A 13807-nucleotide genomic window follows, 5' to 3' on the forward strand; every position below is an offset into this window, starting at 1 on the left:
TTCTACCATACTGCAGATTAAAATGAATGGATATAGATAGCTGTGGTGCGAGGAACAAAAGCCCAGGGTTCACGCTGGAGCAGATGAGTCCCTCAGACTCTCTCAGCAGCACACAATGGCTTTGACACGGCAGTAATTGACACTCTTGCTTAAACCGTCCGTCATGGCCCGTCCTTACATCTCTCTTGTTCGCTGTTGCCTCTTGGTCTCTCTAAGCTGCCGGCGGCTCTGCCTCAGGAGCAGCTAGGCGTTTCCGAATGTGGGTGGTCCGGCCAGGGTGGGAGGGAGAGAGCAAGGCAGGGAGAAAAAGGGAGAGAGAGAGAGAGAGAGAGAGAGAGAATTAGCCCGGCTCTCATGTTTCCCAAAAAGAGAGGAGAGGGAGGGAAGGACAGGAGAAAGAGAGAGTGAGTGAGAAGCAGTGAGAGAGAGAGCAAGAGTCAAAGGGAGAGAACAAGCTCTGGGACTACATCTGTCTTCCAGATGTGGCCTCCTCTTGTCTGAAACGGGGAGGAAAAAAAGGTTTTAAAAGTACAGGAAAATTAGTGCTAAACAGTTTTTTATTGTTGGGGATTACACATACAGTACAGACTACAGCATACAGCACCAACTTCAGAACCCACTCACCAGGATATGTTTCTTTTCCCCCCTGCTTTATGAAACTGCACGCTAGACTCCTTCAAGTTAATGTATATGAAAGAACACCTGTCCAAATATTATTCAGTCTTAGTGGATACACACCACGGATAAGGCAGAGAGCGCGGAGACGGAGTTGGAAGTCTGGAGAAAAATTAATGAGAATTTTTTGGGAGTGTAATTATTATTTTTTTTTTTTTTCCAGAAGGATGTGGCGTACATAAGTATCTCAGTTCAGTAGCACTAATCAAGACCAGTTCCGTAGCTTGTGACGGCGGCCAGTATTAACTCTGGAGGATGAGACCTCACTGGGACAGAGAGGGGAGCTGATTTGTGCCTGTATGAAAAAAGCAAAAAGCCCCCAAAAAACAAGCAAAACATGTGAGGGGAATCAGCAGCGAGCCGTCATTAACTCACAGGCGGTAACTTCTCTGCTCCTCTCCCTCACGGCAAAAATGTTGCTGCGAGGGCCCTGCGGTCCCCTGTCGGATCCAGTCTGGTGGTGGTAATGGTGGTGGTGGTGGTGGGGGAGGGCAGTCCGCTGTGAAGACACGGACGCCCGCAATATTTTTTTGTTATCATCGCGCCCCATGGCCTGGAAAAAGACAGCAAACCAAAGGAAAATAAACAAGATGACACACTCTTTCCCCTCACAGCACAAGGCCGTCCTTCTTCTTCTTTTTTTACAGGAACAGCGCACGACCATTATGGCAAGTGGTTAAACATGTTTAAAATTTTATTTAGTTTTTTTTATTTACAAATAAATATGACTGTTTGCCAGATTGTAACTGGAAGAATTTGTGGGTAAATCAAACATTCTAAATATATTTGACAAAAAAGCAAAAATAATTTAAGGTAATTTAGCTCTAATAGCTGGAAAGAAATAAAGTAGTACAGCAAAATTATAATAATATAATGTTCGGATAAAATAATCACACGAGTTCACAGAGGCTGTAAATCAGCTGAGTGCTTTTTAACCCACCAATCTTTTTCCTTTTTTTTTTTTTAAACAGTGTGACCTCAGGAACTATCTTTCTATCTGAGGGCTGTTTTTGTGTGCCGGCATGCAGGGCTGAGGCAGCGAGCGGTGTCCGACTGCCGGCTCGCTCTCCTCCTTCTCTCTGGGTGTGCTCGCTGTGAGCCCTCTCATCTTTTTCCCATTAGTGCTGTTTTCATGTTCCTTCCTAGCGTGAGCATGTGTGGCTGCGATTGTTTACCAAGCAGTGCTCGCCCCGTCCGACTGTGTCTGTGTCTGTGTGTGTCCAGCGGGGAGTATTCGACAGCGGGTCCAGACTATGATAGGAAATAATCATTAAACAAAGAAGAAGAAAAAGTTATGTGATGCTTCATTTAATTATTTCTACATTTTAAAATGTAATTACTGCAGTGTTAGAAATTAATTTTAAAGTGTTTAAATATGAAATGTAAAATTTTAAACAGTGAGTCCAGACTTTTTATTTTTCTTATGTTAGCTTTAAAATTCACCAGATGTGTTTTTTGACTGATTTCTAACATTTTACATATTTTCCAAACGCTTCTTTTTTAAAAATCATTTAGTCACATTTGTATTTAAACCATTTAAGCAGTGATTTATTACTTTTTACTAACTCTTACAAACTTAGTATTTTGTAGGTAGTTACAGTGAGCCGTCTGACACTATACTCATCAGCTATGCAATCTATTATCAAAGTCTTCCCACTCGGCCCTGCCTGTGGGCACATATTTGGAGAGCTATTTTGGAGTATTACCTATATTAATTCAAATTTAAACGGTCAGAGCAGACTTAAAACATTTCATGTGATCATTCAGCTGTCAAAGGTGCCTAAAGTGGTTGATCATTGTCTCTCAAAAATAAGGTTTAAAAAGGATTTCTCAAAGTTTTTTAAACTCTCTGAGTACCATGTCTCTCTCTGCCATTACAGACTGCTCTACTAACTGCAGTACATGAATATAGGCATTACTGAAAATCTCAAATAAGGCTTATAAACATTTTTTTAAACTAGTTGAAATTTTATATCCAATAGCTACGGGATAATTTTTCCCACCAATTATTTTTTGAAATGCATGAATTAAGGCTGTGCACTTAAATATGAGAGAACCTTCATGAATGTCAATTAGTAACACTTCATACCAAAACTGCTTTGAAAACCAAAAAAGAAGAAGAAATTAAAATGGCAGAAATAACATGGAAGACAAAGATGAGCTATTAAAAAAAGAGCATGGATGTCCTTTCTCCTAAATTTGAAACACTGCTGAAAATAGAAAAGCGTCTGTGCACTATTTCCCAGATGAAGTGGAAACTCAGAAATAGAGGCAGTGCAGCTGACACGAAGCAGCTCCCATCCATGATCTGACCATAAAGGGCCTCCAGCGCACAGAACAAGGTGTCAGCACAGACAGGAAGAAGAAGCAGAAGAAGAAGGAAAGGGAAAAAAAACTACAACAAGAAAGAAGCCCCCCAGATGATATGAATACAAAATCACACACAGCTGCTGAGGTTAGGGCTCTGATGGACACACACACACACGCATGAATGCACGCCGAAGCTTCTGCACGTGTACGAGCAGCTGACTCGAGCGGGAGGACAGCTCGGCGAATTGGCCGGAACGAGAGCCACCCCTCGTCCCCTCCGGTCTGACCTGAGCCTCTTTGCCCACACCCCCCTCCAGATGTGACAGAGGAAGATGTCCTGTGCGGACAGCGACTGGAGACGGGAGAAAGAGGAAAAGGGCTGAGACTCGGATGTGCGGTCTGGTTCAGGTTTGTATGCCCCGCCGGCATCCGTCTGTTAAAAGAGAACTTCCCAATATGGTCGCCACATTTGAGTCATTTATTTTCACTCGTACAACCTTAACATACGTTCTGACACTTGGATGCCAAAAAGGCACTGGGGCTTAACTAATACCCCGTGGCAACATGTCAGAATCGGATGACGATAAATGAGTTCCAGTTTGACTCAGTTCGCTTGCCAAGGGACAGATAAACAGCTAGTAGGAGGGTAAGGTCACAGGCTCGTGTGTCTTACAGGCGTGCGGCTAAGCCTACTGTTGGGACACTTCAAAGGGAATCTATGGCATGACGGGAATGGTGCAAAAAGGATGACAATCAGAATGAGAAAAGGGGTGAAGTGAGCTATTAAAGCGCACTGCAGGAGGCCACGTTTGCAGGAGGATGAGCTTTAGGGAGCGAAACATCGCGGGATGAAAGAAGCAGAAAAGCCTGAGCTCTGCTGGTGTGACAGCTCTGAGGAGTTAGCGGCCTCACGCTGCACCTCCTGCAGCAGATGGGCTTTGAGGATTGCAGGAGGGGTTGGAGGGGGGCTTCAGTCAGAGAAGAAGACAACTCACTACGCGGAGCTGCGGTGCGGGTGTTAGATGGCCCCTGAGCGTCACCATAATTGATGGATAGTGTGGTCCACATTAAGTGACATGCGCCGTTGGCTGTAAGTGGGTGCGATGATTGGGGGCCTTTTTGAAGCTGGGGCCGCGGGCTGTGTTTGAACCGTCAACAGAGACCCCTATTCTCTGTAAAGGACACCAGCCTGTGGTTTGGTCGCAGCCTCGGCACAGGCCAAGCACACACACACACACATTATCCTTCAGTAGTATTATTGGGTTCTGGGGGAGGTGACTGTATTATTCCTGCTGCAACACTGACTTAATTCAAGGCAGATCTGACCCCGGCTCGTTCTCCTCCACTTCTACTCTATTGGATCAAGTCTTAATCCTGCCTCCACCACATGAATGGGAGACGCAAAGAGGAGCTGCACTCGCTCCTGCCACGTACATCAAATGTCACTCAGGTCCATATGCTGTCATGCAGCTTATGATGGGTATCGGCGTGTCATATGAAAGCTAGAGGAGCTTAATGGAGGCCTAGAAAGACCAGAGCTGGAGACAGATACTGTGGGAGATTGGAGCCACAGCTCGCATTGATACAATGCGTCGTCCAAACCTGGATTTGATCTTCTGTGGCCTCGGTTGGTTTTTTTTGTAGGTTTTTTGTTGTTTTTTTTGCAGATGCATACAAGCCTGACACATCCTCCGCCAGGAAAAAGCCAGGGGAGCTGGCCCGTGATACCACTTCAGAGTCGAGGCGCACAAAACAATCTCTAAATAGGAGCGTCTCAGGAGGCACTTTACAGTAAGCTATGACTAACAAACCCAAAGCACCTCAAAACAACGCTGGGAAAGATCCAGCTTCCGTCGAGGCAACACGAGCTCCCGCTTCTCAGCCAAACACATAATAACTCCTGCTCAAGGGCCCGTTTATTGTCATATCTTTTCAAAGTGACGCCAAACCCAAAACACACTCCACTCACACACGGCCTTGAGCTAACAAGGGATGTAGGCGAGGCTTTTTAGGGCTTTTCCAGCGACTGAGCTCACCAGACAGCCGATTGCGGGGGTCGACGGGTTTTTTGGTGCGTGTAGTGGTCCAGCTCTCACGCAGGGGAGACGCAGAGGCCCTCAGGGCGGTGGGCGCCCCCGGAGCAGACGTGCCCTTCAATCTCCATCTGAAATGAGAGACAGGCCATTGGTGCGCAGGGATGGGCCTCTGATTTGTTCTGTGGTCCCTTTGAAACCATGCATCCTGCAGAAGAGAGGAGGGAGAGAAACAGGGAGTAAACATGACAGGCAGGATGAAGGGAAAAGTAAGATTAAGATGTGCAGCTGCAGTGGCTTTACTTCAGCCCAGAGAGGGCAGTGGAATCAATGTGGAAATGATAAGACAGCGAGGAAAAAACTGGGGATACCCCGCACGCACTAACTTTGGTTCTGTGTCTTTTCAACACAAAAAAGTAACATGATCTGTCAAAGGGAAAGAATACGAGCGGCTATTTTAAAATCAAGGATTTCAATGTCAAATAACAAATCGATCGTGTTTCTGAACGCTACAAAGGAACTAATTCGATGTCAGATGAACAGTGATCAAAGAAAATGCAGAGTCCCTCCCGTACCATACACATATACAAATGTGTTTTAGTTTGTGCATGGTTTGTGCTCAGTCATAGATCGACGTGGTGTGGTGGGGGGGCAAATCGTGAGAGAAACAGACAGATTGTGGTGGCTTTGATGTGCGCTCAGAGCTCAGTCAACAGAATACATGCTAGGTGGAAAGAACAAAAAAAAGCAGTATCATAGGACAACTGTCTCTCTGCAAACCACTACAGTGGGATGAGTGCGCGTGTGTCTTTCTGGCCTGCGCACACTCAGTCATGTGCGCAGGCTATCAAGTTGTCGATCAAGAGGAGCGATGAAGCAGAGAGAAACGTTTTCTCTCACATCCTCAAGGAGGGCAGACGACTGACACACACTTAAAGGGAAACAAAACAGCCCCCACCACATCTAAATCCTGTTGTATTCTCTTCTCCTCAGAGGAAACTCGTGTGATCAGATCTCCGCCACCAATATGTTCCCCATATGTCTAAATCCAGCCGCCATTTCTTCCCCCTTTTTTTCAAGAAATTTGGTTTTCGGGGTTTATGTGTGTTTATCTGCACTGTGCATCGTTCGTATTAAGGGGGTCTTTGTCTGTCCTTGTGTGAAAGCTGACAGCTCGTCACTTAGCACTGAATTGATGCGTTGCTTTCACATAAGCACGCACGCACAAAGACACACAGCAGTGTTAGAAAAACAGGCATAAATCTCTAGTTCAGAGCCCGTGTTACCCCCTTTTTTTTTCAGCAGAAAAACCTGAGTGCTCCTTTCCGACCGCAAGCTACCTTACTCTAATGGGCTCATTTAGACAAATTTATTTTGCCCCATTTCACTCTGTTATATATATTGTTAAATAGACTGGCATTTATGTAGAGCTCTTCTGCTATATTTGGGCTTTCAAAATGTTTTTACACTACAAGCCAAATTCATTTAAATTCAGGCATATTTTCATGCAATTCAAATGTAGTAAATGTTTCAAATGTATCGACTCTCTAAATATTTTAATAAATATCTATTATATACTTTGTATTTTTTCCAAATTAGTTGAGATACTCAGAATGTGTAGAAAAGACAGATGAAAGTGAAGCTAATGTGGAAGTCTCTTAAACCTGCATTGTTGCTAGTGGTCAGTAGGGGGCGACTCCTCTGGTGGCAGATTGTGTAGAAAACTATTAGAAAATTAAATTTTCACCTTATTTATGGCCCTTCTAAATTAATTTTTAGTCTTAAGCAATAATTACAAGTTTCAGTGACTATGAGATGAATTTCATTTTATAAATTATGGTTCCATTCAGAGTAAAATAAATAATAAAACAGAGGATTCTTTAAGTTTTGGCTACTTTTTGATTGACAGCTCACTTCAGTATGAGGGATTGTTTCTTTACTTTTTCTCAGGCAGATCCACCCCCTGAAAAAAAATGAAATGAAATAAGATAGTCACAGACAAACTGCTCATCTCGAGTCCACAAACACACAGGTGGCGTCACCTTTCATATACAGTTCATGGACCTCACTTAACTACCTTCTTGTGGGACAGCGCCAGTGCCCTTGGGTGGGAATCTCTGGCATGGGCCCGGATTTGACTTGTGGCTTAGCAGTGCAAACAGATCGTGCCGATATGAAGCCCATCGAGCAAAGTCAGTGTTTTTTCAATCTAAATTCCAAGATTACTTCACTTTTAAGCACAATGCCAGACCCCAGTCACAGCCAACATCTGAATACACCATCACTCACTGAAATATTACAGACATCAGAAACTCACTCACAGCATGGATTTAACAAAAAAAAAAGGGATTGTAATCACACGGCCCATCTCATAATTAACGGATGCTATGACTCAACTTGGTCACAGCATGGTAATTACCTCAGGAGGCTGTCATATTTATTTAACTAGGAAGCTAAGACTGCTGAAGTCCAGCCATGTCATATGTTAGATCGTGTCAGATTGAAACCATGACACATTAAGCTGATTTTCCCCCCTCCTTCCTCTCGCTCTGTTGCACCAGGGTGGTCCTCACTCTGGCTCCGGCCTCGTTAGTGTGTGTGTGTGGTGTGTTTTCAAGACTGTCACAACAACATGACCCCCAGAACATTTCAAACATACACACACTAATTCTGCTCAGACACGGGCATCTTGCGTTTCCAAATCTGCACACATGCACGCACACACCACAAAACCTCTGTCCTGGCTGCAGGGATAGAAACAACAATGCTGCCTTTGACACTGACCCTAACCTCCAGTCCATCCCTCCACCCCCCCAAAGCCCTCATCGCCCTCCCACGTCCCCCAGGCCTAGCGCTGGCCACAGGGCCGAGAATGCGATTCAGGTGCAGGACTCTGCTGTTTCCAATTAGTGGGGTATAAATTAGAATCACTCTCCCCTGTCCTCTATCCAAACATTGCTGTCTCTTCATCCTTGTCGACCCTACACACTTAACTCTGCGTCTGACCTCCCGCCTGTATCACTCTGAGACATAAATTCACTTCCTTTATGGCTCTTGTCGGCAACCTCTGGACTCCTCTAACTCATGCTCAACGCTGTTAATGTGCAGTGCATTTGGTATAAAACCCTCCATTTTCAGTCAATGAGAGTATAAATCCCGAGCCATATATCTGACTTTGAAAGGAATATAACTTCTGGTTTTACTGTACTGTCTGGTTACTGTAACTGAGATATTTCACAGAAGACAAGGACATGCCCTGACATATGCACTCCACATTGCAGCAAGGCACGCTCTGATAAGGTTACAGAGAGATTCAGTTAACTTGTGAGAGGAAATGTAGACTTATTCCTCAACTTATTAGACAGTGTGTTTGCGAGCTTTTTCCTCTACAGGTCAGTCTGTTAAACTGAGTGTTATTATTCCAGGGCAGAGAGATCAGCTGCAGTGTAGCCAAGTAGGACCTGAGGTCACTCTGGTACTGAGAGTTCACATCTGTTCAAATAAATCCTCCACTGTGCCATCAGCAGTAAAAACACACACATGCAAGCTGCAGCAGAATGTAACTAAGCACATTTAGAAGAAGAAATCTCAGGCATACAAGCACATTTTGGTTAATATATTTGTTCACATATTTGCTTGGTGGCTTTGGACAGTGGAAATGTGATTTTATGCTAGGCTACTTGTTGTCCACAACAGTGTGTAATTGAGAGGTTTAGTAAAACTTATTCTGAACAACCTTTCAGTCCCACAAAAATATTTTTTGGACTATATAGTTTAAAACATATGCATAATGCTGATTTATATGATCAGCAGAACACAAGAAAACAGGTCAGCAAGTCAACAGGGAATACACTGTTAGCTAAGAGTAGCCTAATGGATAAACGGTAATAGCTAGCTAAAAATTAAGAGAGGATGAGAGAAAATGTTATATATTGCAAAAGCATGAAATTAATAAAACTTCAGAATATAAAACTTAAGAGACTGATAACAAGTAAACAGGGAACTGCTGAAAGTGTTCAGCTAAGCTAAGTTAAAACTGTTAGCTATTAGCAATAGCTAAATAGCTGACATTAGCACATAAAAAGGTAATGGCTAAAAGTAACAGATAAACTACTGAAACAGCTAATATTACTGGATTTTGGTGCAAATGTGAACAATTAATAAAAGAGCTGAAAGAAAAACAGGATAGGTAAATGAGCTCGGAGGTAAATAAAACAGTAACATACCAATTATTATGCCAAATACTGCATTAGTACTCATAATCCAATAGGACAGTGTGTCTATCACTTATAACAATTCATCATAAGGTTGATACTTTAACCATTTCTTGCTAATAATACTAAATAAAAAATATATTTTTCTATCCAGAACTGTCACAAGTAACAAATCCCAGCACTGCATACACGTGGAATACACACGCTAACACTTTGGCACACGCTTTCTCTCAAAGTACACGACACCAAGAAAAAATAAAGAAAAATAACAAGCAAGCACCATGATAATATTTCATCATTCACTTTTTTTTTTTACATTCCTGACTTTGGCACCTGTCATGTGTGTGGTTTTTATTTTTTATTTTTACAAGCTCAGGCTGCTGTTACAGAGAACACAGCACGCAGGAGCGAGGAAAATTTACAGAGCGTGTCCTCTCCGGGCCGTGCAGTGTTCACGGGGATCAAATGCTCCCAAGGTGTGGAGTGTGTGTGTGTCTATATAACTCTACATTTCTCTCCACTGCCACTATACCAGCACCAGAGCTGCTGCCCCCGCCTTTTACAGAGCCCAGGACCTCAGTGTGCCCTCTGAGTTTTCTCTTTATGAGCTCTAGTTCATCCTTCGACTTGCAGAGAAAACAAGAGCTGCACAGGCTTTTATAGGACCCCTGGGGAATACACAAAGAAAAAAAAAATAAGAGAGCAAAGTTTTTAGCAGGCAGTTAGAGGCTTCTGCACTGTGAAGGATGACTGATAGAAGAGGCTGAAGTGTTGGGTGAAGGATTAAACACAATGTTACCCCCATTTACCGCAGCCTCTGACCTTCAGCTGCCCAGACGATGATAGAAAAATGCTCCAAAGAGACAAAGCGAACCAGATGAAGATGAAGAGAAATAAAAGGCAGCCACAAGAAGGGTGTGAACTTTCCCCCACCAACACGAGCTCACTTTTGTGGGCTCCCTCCTCCACGGGGAGTACCCAAGATAAACAAGCCTGTTCCTCTAACACCTTTCACCTCTCCTCCTGACCTCAGTTCATCCCACCTTTTTCACTCATCTCTGGAAAACGTTCTCCCCTCCACTCCTCTTTGTTACTTCCTTTCTCCCCGTCCGTCCAGATGTTTGGCCCAGTGGCGGCAGCAGCAGCAGCAGCAGTGAGAGCGAGGACCCGGGGCTACGCGGTGGGGATCTCCAGCAAGGATCGGAATGCTGACCCTCTATCCATCTCCATCAGTGGAGACGGATTTGTTTGACTTGAGATGTGATTGTGTTTTCTCTTCCCCACACCTGCAGCTTCCTCTGAACCGTGCTCCCACCCACTCACCCACCCATTCTTCCTTGGACCCTCGCGATCAATTGCTTTAACTTGGCAAAACACTCGTCCAGCTGCTACTGCTTTTCCACATCTTTTATATTTTCTCTTACGCGGCCGGCCTGCCAAGTAAGAGTTGCAGTCGCATCACAGCAAGTTGGCGTTTTGACAGATATTTGAATCCAATGAAGTCATGAACTGGAGCGGTCCACTGACAGTTCCTGTCTCTTTCTTCTGTTTGTTGTCACATGTGCTTTGATTGACTGTAGTGAAAGCAGGCCTCTGGGGGAGTAGTTTCATTATCAGAGGCTGCTCATGTGGGATCTGCATAAAATAATAAACCTCCTCTGTCTTGTGATGGTGTTCTCTTCCCACCCGGAGCTGAGCAGGCATTGTGACTTTCAACAAACTGTGGTTTCTTGCAGATCAAACATTCCTCTTGTTTTTGAATTTATCATGCGGCAAACCCGCCCTCATTAGTCAATGGCACTCAGCAAGTTGTAGCGTTTAATTCCGCGGGGCCGCCCAAACTTATCACCCTTCATTTCAACATGGTGGGCTGCCCTGTTGCTGAAACCCTCTCAAGCGGTTCCAGACATCTGACAACAGCCACATTTATTTATTGACTTCATTTCGCTTACAGGGCAGCCTTTACAGCTCCCTTGAGTGATACAGAGTTAATGTAGAACTGTTCATTGCTCGTGAGTGTTTTTTCACTCCTCCTCCTCTACCGCCACCTCCTCTCCCTCCTTTTTAAACTGTTCTTAAGTGTTTAAACACGCGGGTAATGACGTGCTGTTGTGGAAGTGAAAAACCATGTGGGATAAAAAAAGAAAAACATCCATGTGGGCTTTTTCCCCCAAGGAGAGCGCGAACCACCGAGGACGGGATGAGAGCGAGGAAGGCCCTGTTAATCAAAATGAATGAGCACCTCTCAGGGCGCTTGTGTCGACGAGGCCGTGGAAGAGCTCTCAGCCCCCTTCGCTCTGGGAAAGTAGAGCACTGGGTGTAAAGAGAGATCCAGACACTGTGACCAACACAGCTAGCGGCCAACCAAACTCGTACTTCCTGTTTGCATGACCTTCCAGCGTCATGTAGACAGTAGGTCAGAATAAAAAAATATATTTTATTTATTTATTCTTTTAGAGTTGTTAAGCAGTTTAGATAAATCTGGATATTTTTCCCCCAGCTGTTTATTTTAATACTTGCATCTTTTTCAGCCATATCTACTACTTTTAGCTTTTTCTTCATTTATCTGCTTTCAGCTTTAAAATTGAACTACTTGGAGATAAAAGCTATTTTATGTTATTATTTTTAGCTAGCTGTCTCAAAATCTTTGTTAGCTTATCAATACCTTTACCAAAACAATTTTTTCAAATCATAACTTCTATTTATTTTTTTTAAATTATCAAAGCTGCTCATTTGCAGAAATGTGACTATAGCATCTTCTGATATTGAAAAGTACCATTGATCCAAATGAAATATTGATAAAGCCGGCCACTTAATTCACTTAATTAGTTTACTGGTTACAAATGTCAGTGCTTTGCAATAACTGGATTCCAAAAGTGTTGGTACTGTGCTGATGGAATCAAATCAAATCAAATAAATCATCACAGTCCCTGTTGCTTTTACAAACAATAGATGTCAACATTAGCTTAGCAAAGCAATTTTAAACAGAGGGGAAAATATGTTTGCTTTATCCAATAGTAACAAAAGTCAGCTCACCAAATATTACATATGGTGTTCCTTAAGTGAATGTAAAAACATTTAAAACACAAACTGGGGATTAAGTTTACTGTTTGCAGTCGTTACCTTAAGCTAAGTTAGCTAGCTGCTGGTGATAGCTTTAGCTTGGACAAATGAGAATGGTGCATTTCGTTTACCCAAGAACAAAAATGTTAACAAACATACTAGCAAACATGCCAAAATTTTATAAAAGAAAGACAATTATTGAGTCAAATAACTATTTAAATGTCTAATTATAACAGGAAACTATTTATGTTGGCTTGTCTTCGGCTGACTGAAGAGAAGTCAACTTGGAGGAAGCTCGTCAGAGTTTAATAACCTAAGACTGCCAAATATTAAAAATGATTTTGAGTTAATTAAGTACATCTTGGTAAGACGAGCCACAGCTGCAGAGAGCTTGGATAGCAATGAAGAAAATTGTTGTTACTGAGAAAATAAAAGTGGCTTGATCACAGGTCCTTGAGGTGCTCCAAACTGAACTGGTTCCTGCTGACCATCATACAGAGCTAAACCAGAATACGGCTCGTCATTAAATTGCCATTAGTAAGAAGCAACCATTTCTGCTTTCATAGATAGCATTTTTGCAGCAGAGAATCAGCTGTAGCTGTTTTTAATCGAAAGGAATTTAAGACAAGACAAAATAAACACAAGTGAAGTACGAGCTACAGTTTTTTAGCCAAGATAGTATGACAAAAAAATATGAGCAAAAAGGAAATCGCATTAACTTGGAATAAAAGAGGAGACATTAAAGTCGTCATTTCATTAAAAGAGCCATAATTATTGGTGGCTACAGCTTACATAACCCTACAGTTATTATTGCATAGCAGCCTTCAGCCTTTTGAGGATTATCATGTTTTTGCTGTTTTTCCCTTTTTAGCTGATTGAATTTAGGCCCTCTCTGTCTCCTCTCCCTACTGTTGCTCCTACCGCGTTTCACAGAACGCCTTCAACTCAGCAGCTTTTTCAAATTTGGGGCTTGCGACACTCAGCCAAAAGCCGCAAATTACCCCCCTCTAGCAGCAGCGAATTAGGAACAATTTTGTGTTAGCTATAAAAAAGCGAGGGAGAGAGAGAGAAGTGAGGGGAAAATATAGCTTACACCAGGGACCACCAACAGAGGCAACATGGGATGAGCGGCTCGTCGGCCGACAGTTTGGGTGGCAGGGCGGTGCTAGAAAGCAGCCTCAGTGATCTTCAGAGCAATCAATCCTATCATATCACATCTACATAGTACGGCACAACATCCATTACCAAACACAAAGGCCTGAATTAGTGGATTTATGTTGCTGTTACAGGATGTTTGCAGGCCTGTGAATTGGCTTTACAGTTCCCTGAGCACACAGAGACCTGCAGCAATGACACTGACAGCCTCACAACACCTTACGGCACCTTACAGCCTTATTCACTCCAGCGACACCGAAGGGGAAAGGATCCATATGAGGTGACAATTCACCGCCTGGAATTTTCATTCTCCCTTTCGAAGAGGGTGGGATTTTTGATTTCCCTCCACTATGCGGT

At 43.3% G+C, this 13807-nt stretch overlaps 1 long non-coding RNA gene across 2 annotated transcripts in view; it reads right to left on the reverse strand.

Moving 5' to 3' along the window:
• Positions 1-11: 11 nt before the first annotated feature.
• Positions 12-13807, reverse strand: part of LOC120742497 — a 46367-nt gene continuing 32571 nt past the window's right edge. Inside the window, exons 3-5 of one of the 2 annotated variants that reach the window (XR_005697879.1) lie at positions 5022-5226; positions 1051-1926; positions 12-243 (exon numbers count right to left, since the gene is read on the reverse strand). This is a non-coding gene — a long non-coding RNA (uncharacterized LOC120742497). Of the gene's footprint in view, positions 1927-5021; positions 5227-13807 lie in introns of both variants that reach the window. The other variant, XR_005697878.1, reaches the window with a different exon arrangement.

The sequence above is a fragment of the Simochromis diagramma genome, unplaced genomic scaffold (assembly GCF_900408965.1).
Source record: "Simochromis diagramma unplaced genomic scaffold, fSimDia1.1 OVJJ01000150.1, whole genome shotgun sequence".
Classification (NCBI taxonomy): Eukaryota; Metazoa; Chordata; class Actinopteri; order Cichliformes; family Cichlidae; genus Simochromis; species Simochromis diagramma.